Raw genomic sequence first — 8,815 nt, 5'->3', positions numbered from 1 at the left:
GCCTCCGGGCCCAGGAAATGAGCGACAGGCTGCCATGCCCCTCCTCACCAGCAGGGGTCGCCCTCTCACGTGGAACGACTGCTTAGGTCCCCACACTGGCCCGGGACGGGGTGAGGGGACTGTGGCTTTGGCTCTGTGTACATCATATGGCCTTGGCCAGCATCCATTCTTCTCTGGCCTCGGCTTTTCTGTTGGTAAAAGGGAGGGAGGGTGATCTCAGGGCCCTCCAGGCCCATCAAGGAAAGAGGTGGGGTGGGAGACGTCGGGGAGCCACTGTGTCCAGTCTCTCCTAACGGGGAGGGTAGAAGACCAGCTGGGAACAGGAGAAGCTTGGCTCCCAGGCTCTGTGCTGAAGAAGGAAGCCTAAGCAGGGCCATGTTACATTTGGTGGAGGAGGGAGAGGGTAGGGGAGGAACAGACGCCGGCCGCTCCCGCTAAGGAAGGCAAATAGAGGAAAGGACCCAGTGGGGTGGGGAAGGTCCGCCAGAGGTATCCAGAGAACCAGAGAAAGTGAGTGTGAGGGAGTCCTTGGTGATCCATCTGCGCTGGGGAAAAAGGTTTTCAGCAGATAAACACAGCCGGGACCTTGGGGGATTGTGCCTCAGCCTAGGCCCGGTAGTCGAAGACATATGGACAGGAAATGGGCAAGACACGGGCCTTTCAGAGAAGAGAGACCAAAGATGTTTGCAGAGAGGCAGGCTTTGCGCAACCTGTAAAGAATGAGTAAGGTTTGAATAGCAGCTACAACAAATATTGATTGAGAGCCTGCTGTGTGCCAGACTGTGGGCCCGGCACTTGGAATTTGGCCGTGAACCTAGCAGACACAGTGGCTGCCCATTTACATAGCGTGCAGTCGAGTGTGGGAGTTTACAGTCTAGCTGTGAAATAAACCAGTAGGTTTAATTATGGTGGGAGCTCAGAGAGCGGGGTAGGAGACTGTCCTGGTCTGGGACCTCCGCTGCTGAGGAAGGGTCACCTAAGCTGGGGCCTGCAGGAGGAGGGAGGAAAGGGGCCAGGATGTTCCAGAGGTGGAATAGCAAGTGTACCCTCCAGATAAGAAGGGCCTGGTGGAGATTAGAAAGGGTGGAAAGAAGCCATGTCACACTGTGTTTGCAACCACTCTCCCCCACACCCAACCTCACCTGTGTATCCTGTGTACTTGGTCACCTCCTGGGCTCTCTTGGGGGCAGAATCTGGGCAGCGGGGGAATGGATCAAGCTGAAAGACAGCTAAAGAGACTGTGGCTGAGTGCAGGATAAAGAGCCAAGGTGGAGGGGAGAGGGCTGGGCTCTGGGAGACGGGGACATCTGTGAAGAGGATATTGCCATTTTGGGGGTAACATTTTTTGAAGTATGATATACATATAGAAGAGTCCTTTTTTCTTTCTTTCTTTCTTTTTTTTTCTTTTTACTGTTGTGCTGCATATTAAGAATGCCCTCTTGGTCGAGTGCAGTGGCTCACACCTGTGATCCCAACACTTTGGGAGGCTGAGGCAGGTGGATTGCTTGAGCCCAGAAGTTCCAGACCAGCCTGGACAACATAGTGAGACCCCATATCTGTTTTTAAATTAAAAAAATTAAAAGGAATGCTCTCTCTCTTTGTCATATTCTGTAAAGATTGAGTAAATATCTAGAAATTCCCCTAAAATTTCCTTAAGTCAACAGGAAACAGAATGGTCTGCCTGGGCCTCAGTCACATTGGAGGAGCAGAGAGAGAAGGTGAGTGTGAGGGAGTCCCTGGGAAACAATGGAGGGACTGGGGTTGGGGAGGTAGGAGGGGCCTGATCTTTCCAGGCATCAAGAAGCATTTGGTTTCTGTTCAAGGAGCCATGAGGAGTCACTCAAGGGTTTTAGGCAGAGCTGTGACACAACCAGAGATACTATGAGCAAAGGTTCCGGAACAGGGCAGGGCAGGACAGGTGAGTGGGACAGAGGCACACCACCTGGGTGGGACAGAGGGAAGAGGATGCTGCTGTCTGGGACACTGTACCCTAGAGGCTGGGGAAAACCGACCTCAACTTTCAGCTCCCAGCCTAACCCTAGGAGAACCTGAGAAGAACTAGTGGAATGCCTTCCGGAAAAACAGAGACAAACTACACACCAGACTTTTGTTTGTTTGTTTTGTTTTGTTTTGAGATGGTGTTTCACTCTTGTCACCCAGGCTGGAGTGCAATGGCACGATCTCGGCTCACTGCAACCTGCACCTCCTAGGTTCAAGCAGTTCTCCTGCCTCAGCCTCCCTAGTAGCTAGGATTACAGGCGCGTGCCACCACGTCTGGCTAATTTTTGTATTTTTAGTAGAGACAGGGTTTCGCCATGTTGGCCAGGCTGGTCTCGAACTCCTGACCTCAGGTAATCCTCCTGCCTTGGCCTCCCAAAGTGCTGGGACTACAGGCGTGAGCCCCTGCACCCGGCCTGTTTTTTGTTGTTGTTGTTGTTGTTGTTGTTTTTGTTTTGTTTTGTTTTGTTTTTTGAGACGAAGTCTCACTCTGCTCACTCTGTCGCCCAGGCTGGAGTGCAATGGCACAATTTCGGCTCACTGCAACTCCCACCTCCCAGGTTCAAGTGATTCTCCTGTCTCAGCCTCCCGTGTAAGTGGGATTATAGGCGTGTGCTACCACACCCGGTTAATTTTTTGTATTTTTAGTAGAGATGGGGTTTTACCATGTTGGCCAGGCTGGTCTCAAACTCCTGACCTCAACAGATCCACCCGCCTTGACCTCCCAAAGTGCTGGGGTTAGAGGTGTGAGCCACTGCACCTGGCCAACAAGCTACACACCAGACTTTCTACCCACTGCCAGGGGAGACAGAGGGATGGTCTCTCACAAAGCTCTGAAACTGTGGCAAGAAATGATTGTGCACCAGGGAGGGATGGGGCAGAGGCCTCTCCTAGGGAGCCATCTGTCCCTCGCTCTGTCAGCCCTTCATCACCCATCACAGCTGTCCCAAGTCAGCTGAGTCAGCAGACCTGTGACAGCAGCAGGCGAGGGAGGAAGAGGGGCCTCTGCTAGCTTGTGTGAAGCCAGCCCCATCATCCATTGGCCCAGGACAGCCCCTTCCCTCCCTACTGCAAACTGCTGTCCCCCGGGATTGCCCCTGGCTTTAACTTGAACCCAACCACAGAGTTCCGTTGGCTGTAGGCCCTTCCACCAGGAATGTGTTGGGCCTCTAACCTGAGCACCTGCTCTGGCAAAAATGTCCTGAGGACTCAAGGCCCCTTACCCTCGTGGGGCCTTCTTCTCCACATGCAGCTCCCTGCCCTGTCCCCCTGTTTCCAGGCTGGTCTTGAGCTTCTGAGCTCCCCAGCTCCTGTACCCCTATTTCCTCAGGGACAGACCTCTCCCCAAGCACTTGGCCCTAACCTCATGTTCAGAAAGTTCTTTCCTTTCTACCCCACCTAAACTTCACTTGCCTTTGTGGGTTCCCACTCTGCTGGGAGAGGAATCCTTGTATCATCAGTACCTCTCTTCCACTCCCCTCAAGAAGGGAAACCTGGCTTTCCCGTGGTGGCCCCCACGTAACCTCCTGTTGGCCTGGCCTCCCGCTCCCTGGCCCTGCCTTCCCCTAGTGCCTCTGTCTTCCTGTGCTTCCTTATATTTGAAGTCCAGGTCACATCTCCCTCCCTCTTTCCCTTCCTCCCTTCTTTTTCTTTCTTTCTATCTATATTGATGGATTTTTTTAAATTATAAAAATAATTAATGGTTGGGCACAGTAGGTCTCACCTGTAATCCCAACACTTTGGGAGGCTAAGGCAGGAGGATCACTTGAGGCCAGGAGTTTCAGACCATCCTGGGCCACATAGCAAGACCTCATGTCTACAAAAAATGTTTAAAAATTAGCTGGGCCTGGTGGTGTGAGCATATAGTCCTAGCTACTTGGGAGGTTGAGGCTGGAGGATCAGTTGAGTCCTAACCTAAACTTGAGGCATGAGTTTGAGGCTGCAGTGGTCTATGGTCATGCCACTGCACTCTAGCCTGGGTGACAGGGTGAGACCCTGTCTCTAAAAATAAATAGTCCTGGCCGGGCTTGTTGGCTTACGCCTGTAATCCCAGCACTTTGGGAGGCCGAGGCAGGTGGATCACAAGGTCAGGAGTTTGAGATCAGCCCGGCCAACATAGTGAAACCCCGTCTGTACTAAAAATACAAAAATTAGCCAGGCATGGTGATGCGCGCCTGTGGTCCCAGCTACTCGGGAGGCTGAAAAAGGAGAATCGCTTGAACCTGGGAGGCAGAGGTTGCAGTGAGCCGAGATCGTGCCACTGCACTCCAGCCTGGGTGACAGAGCGAGACTCCATCTCAAAATAAATAAATAAATAAATAGTCCCAAGACTATACAGGTATAACGCCGTAACACTAGTTCTATCTGGTTCCACCTTCCCAGGAGACACCCATACCTGGGTTCACTGTTTGAGTTTCTTGGCATCCATTTGGTGATCCCACTGACTCTGAGGTTTCATCCCCAAATTAAAGTTCTTTTCTTTCTTTTCTTTCTTTCTTTCTTTCTTTTTTTTTTTTTTGAGACTGTGTTTCACTCTTACTGCCCAGGTTTGAGAGCAATGGCGTGATCTTGGCTCACAGCAACCTCCGCTTCCTGGGTTCAAGCTATTCTCCTGCCTCAACAACCTCCTGAGTGCTGGGATTACAGATACTCGCCACAATGCCCGGCTAATAGTTTTGTATTTTTTTTAGTAGAGACAGAGTTTCACCATGTTGGCCAGGCTGGTCTCAAACTCCTGACTTTGTGATCCACCCACCTCAGCCTCCCAAAGTGTTGGGATTACAAGCGTGAGCCACCACGCCCGGCCAGATTAAAGTTCTTAACTGAAAGTAAGAGAAACAGACTCTAGCTAGTTTAAGCTGGAAAATAATTTATTAAAACTATTCTGTAGCTCATAGCATCTCCAGCAGGGCTAGAGAGTTAGCCAGGAATAATGTCCCAAAGGTCACAGCCAAGCCAGCCTGGCAGAGCCACCCTGGACACTGATACCACTGTTTGCCAATGCCATTGATTTGGGCCCTGGGTGGTGGCACTAAGGGCTCACCCCCCCTAAGCCTCTGGAAACAGGATTTGGCCGTCACTACCCTCCCAGGGTGCATTTGTCTTGGTGCCTGATGCAGGTTCAGAGTCTGGCACGGGGCCTCTGGCTGGCAGACCCTGCACCTCAGCGGCAAGGGGAGGCTGGGAAGGCCTCACCTGGCTTCTGCAATTGGAAACGAGGATTCATGAGGTGGAGAACTCCCCAAATGTAAAGCATGTTTAGCAGCCAAAAAGGATGGCAGATGTCCCCTTCTGTTCTTGGTGAGCCCAGCCACCCACATCTCCGCGGCTCTTCCTCCACGTGCTGCGCTCTCCCACCTCTGAGACCTCTGACCACAGCCTGCTTACCTGTCCCCCTGCAGGTCCCCAGAGCCACCTCCATCCTCCTCCTTGCAATGAATCCCACTCCACTCACACCACGGGTCCCGGCTACACTTCGCCATCTTCTCTGTCTGCTGGCAAAAATGACCTCAAGTATTTCTTCCATATGTAGGTTTTCGTCCACGGTTCCAGGCTCATAACTCCCACAGCCCTGTTTAGAGCCTTTGATTATGATGTTGGCTGTGTTAGGCCTCAGGAGCAGGCCTTGGGGAAACAGAATCTCTCTGGCCTTTTCCTGTCCTCCTTTCACCCGCCTAAGGCCGTACTCTAATCTTCCTCCACCTTTCTGATTGTGGGACCCTAATTCCAGAGAGGGTCCTGCCCCATACTCTGGGGGAAGGAATGCTGTGGTTATGAATCTTCTATAAAAACCCAAGAGGCCTGGTTCAGAGAGCTTCTCCATAGCTGACCATGTGAGGCTCCTAGAGTGTGGTGTGCCCACGGAGGGCATGGAGCCTCCACACCCTTTCCCACTATTTCTGCCCTACACATCTCTTCATCTGTATCCTTTGCAATATCCTTCATAATAAACCAGTAAACATAAGTAAGTGTTTCGCTGAGTTCTGTGAGCTGCTGCTCCAGCAAATTAATCAAACCCAGAGAGGAGGTTGTGGGAACCCCAGCTTGAAGCCAGTTGGTCAGAAGTTCTGGAGGCCCAGACTTGTGCCTGGTATCTGGGGTGGCCGGGCAGGCGTCTTGGGGACTGAGCCCTCAACCCGTGGGATCTGACTCTGTCTCCAGGTAGGTAGTGTTGGAATTGGGTTGGAGGACACCCCGCTGTGTCCGCTGCAGAACTGATTGCTCACTGGGTGGTGGGGAGAACTGCCCACCCCGCCACCACGTTTGGTCACAGAAGTCTGCTCTGTGTTGACTGTTATTGTGTGAGAGCAGGGGAAAAATCCATTTGAGTTTTATCTAAACACCACTGTGTGTTTTCTGAGGGTGGATTAAGACTACCTTGGGCCCATGGCCTGTTCTCAGTAGCTGAGACCTGAAAAATTTGGAGAATCACTTTGTGCTATGGAAGGACCATAAAACAGGCACTCAGGTGCTGCTGGACAGTGGGGCGTTATACCTTCAAAATGTGAGTTTCTAGTAAGTCCACTTCCAGGAATTCATCCCCAGGGAATATCTATGGTGTGCACAGAGCAATTCTATGCCAAAGATGGATAAAGAGAATGTCCCAATCTGCCTGTGTGACAACATGAGGCCACGGAGGCAGGCCTCTTTCCTTCCCCTTCTCCCAGATCTGCCCAGGCCAGTGCCCCCACCCAGATGGCATGGACTCTGCCCTCTGCCTGAGGCCCTTTCACTCACCCAGGCCTTGGCATTTGCCTATGCAAAGCCCTGAGCAGAGCAGGGAGGTGGCTGGAGTGAGGGCAGCATGGACTGGGAAACTCGCTCAGGCTGAGGTTTACAGTGGGGTGGTGTCCAGAACTTCCTACTGACCCTGATTCCAAACGAGGCCCCCTTGGGTGAGGGAAGTTGCCGCCTGCCTTATGGTTCAAATGTGGAAGAAAGGTCAGCTGAGAGTGGAGGACAAAGAATAGACCCAGTAGAACCAATTCTGGATGAGGATTTGTTATTTTTGTTTTTTCAGTTTTTCCCTTTGTACCAAATGCGCTCCCTGTGAAGCCACCCCAGTGACTCTTCTTGGTTTCTTGGATGCCCTTTGGCCTGCAGGTCCCAGGAATTTTCTGGTCTTCCTCTCCATCCCTGGGTGTCTCCCCAGTGCCCCCAGCCCGGTGGCCCCCAAAGATGCAAGCACGTGGGCTTTATTTCTCCTTTGTGCCAACAGCCAGGATGCCACCAAAATAATAAGCACAAGAAAGCTCCAGGGCCTTAGAAGTTCTCATGTCATCATTCATGATCGTGGTCTGTGTTTCCTCATTCCCTGACTTAAACAGAGTCAGACACCAGGCCCCAGCCCTCCTTTTTATCGCGATGCTTCTCAGAAAGTCAAAGTTCCTAAATTCACTCAGGTAACAGAGCCCCTGGAAGTCATGAGCTCCTTAAGGAAGGTCACAATTAGCACTGCTAATTCCATCGTAGGAAAGTAGGGTCCAGACCCAATCCTGGTGAGGTACAGGATGCTTAGCCTTTAGGGCACAGGCTCTGGGGCAGGCAGAGCTCAGGTTGAATCCCACCTCCAACACTTGCTAAGTGCATGACCTCAGGAAAGCTATTCAACTTCTCAGAGCCTCAGTGTTATGACTGAATTGTGTTCCCTTAAGAGTCATATGCTAAAATCCTAACCCCCCATGTGACTATTTAGAGATAGGGTCTTTAGGGAGGTCATTAAGAATAAATGAGGTCATGGGGGTGGGGCCCTAATCTGATAGTGTGGGTGTCTTCATAAGAAGAAGAGTTACCAGAACCGCCTCTCTCTGCACAGACAAGAGGCCACGTGAGGACACAGAGAAAGCAGCTGTTTACAAGCCAAGAAGAGAGGCCGCATCACAAACCAACCCTTATGGCACCTTGATCTTAGACTTCTAGCTCCAGAGCAGTGAGAAAATGACATTTCTGTTGCTTAAGCCACACAGTTTGTGGGTTTTGGTTATGGCAGCCTGAGCTGACTAATACACTCAGTTTCCTCATTTGAAAAGCAGGGATAAAACTAGTACTTGCGGCATGACGTTATTGTGAGAATCCAATGAGGAAACACACGTAATGCCTGCCTGCTTCATTTTCCTACGGCATCTTCAACGCCTGGAACAGCCTCTGGCAGACAGTGGATGTTCAGTAAATACCCACTGAATGGATAAATACATCCATCAGAAAATGAAGCTGCCACACTAAATATGAGAACTTCTTTCTAAGCGCTTCCCTCACCTTCATCTCCTTAATCGTTGGTCATCACTCACCAGCAAATGACAACAGTAGTAAAGGGTTTAAGAAAAGTGTCTGCAAGGCCAGCCTGCTGTTTTTAATTGGATCTGCCAAATAATGTAATGTTGTCTATGAGTTGAGAAAGGTGACACTGATCAGAGAGCTGAAGGAAGCCTGAGAACCCTGGTCCAGCTTGGCTCTTCCTCTTATCGTGCAGAGGGGCTGGAGACCACAGCTGGGGGAGGCCCGCCTAGGGGAGGCTCAGAGACCTGGGGCTGGGCCCTGAGAGTGTCCTGGATGAAGTTGGTCCAGGGTTGGAGGCCACAGCAGATCTACCTTCCTGGTGTTTAGGAGATGCAAATGATGGGAACAATGGAGCCCTTGTCCCCAGGCCATTTGTGGCAGATCCTGGGCTCCAGGGAGGCAAAGCTCCTCTGCCTCTGCCATGGTAAGATGTGGTCCCCGGACGGCCCCAGGCATGTAAACCTGCCCATCTGGGAGGCCCAGGACTCGGCCACGGGGTGGTTGCACTGACCCCTCTACTCCCCACCCTGGCTTTTTCCAG

The sequence above is a fragment of the Pan troglodytes genome, chromosome 12, assembly GCF_028858775.2.
Source record: "Pan troglodytes isolate AG18354 chromosome 12, NHGRI_mPanTro3-v2.0_pri, whole genome shotgun sequence".
NCBI lineage: Eukaryota > Metazoa > Chordata > Mammalia > Primates > Hominidae > Pan > Pan troglodytes.
This window is presented reverse-complemented; position numbering follows the sequence as displayed.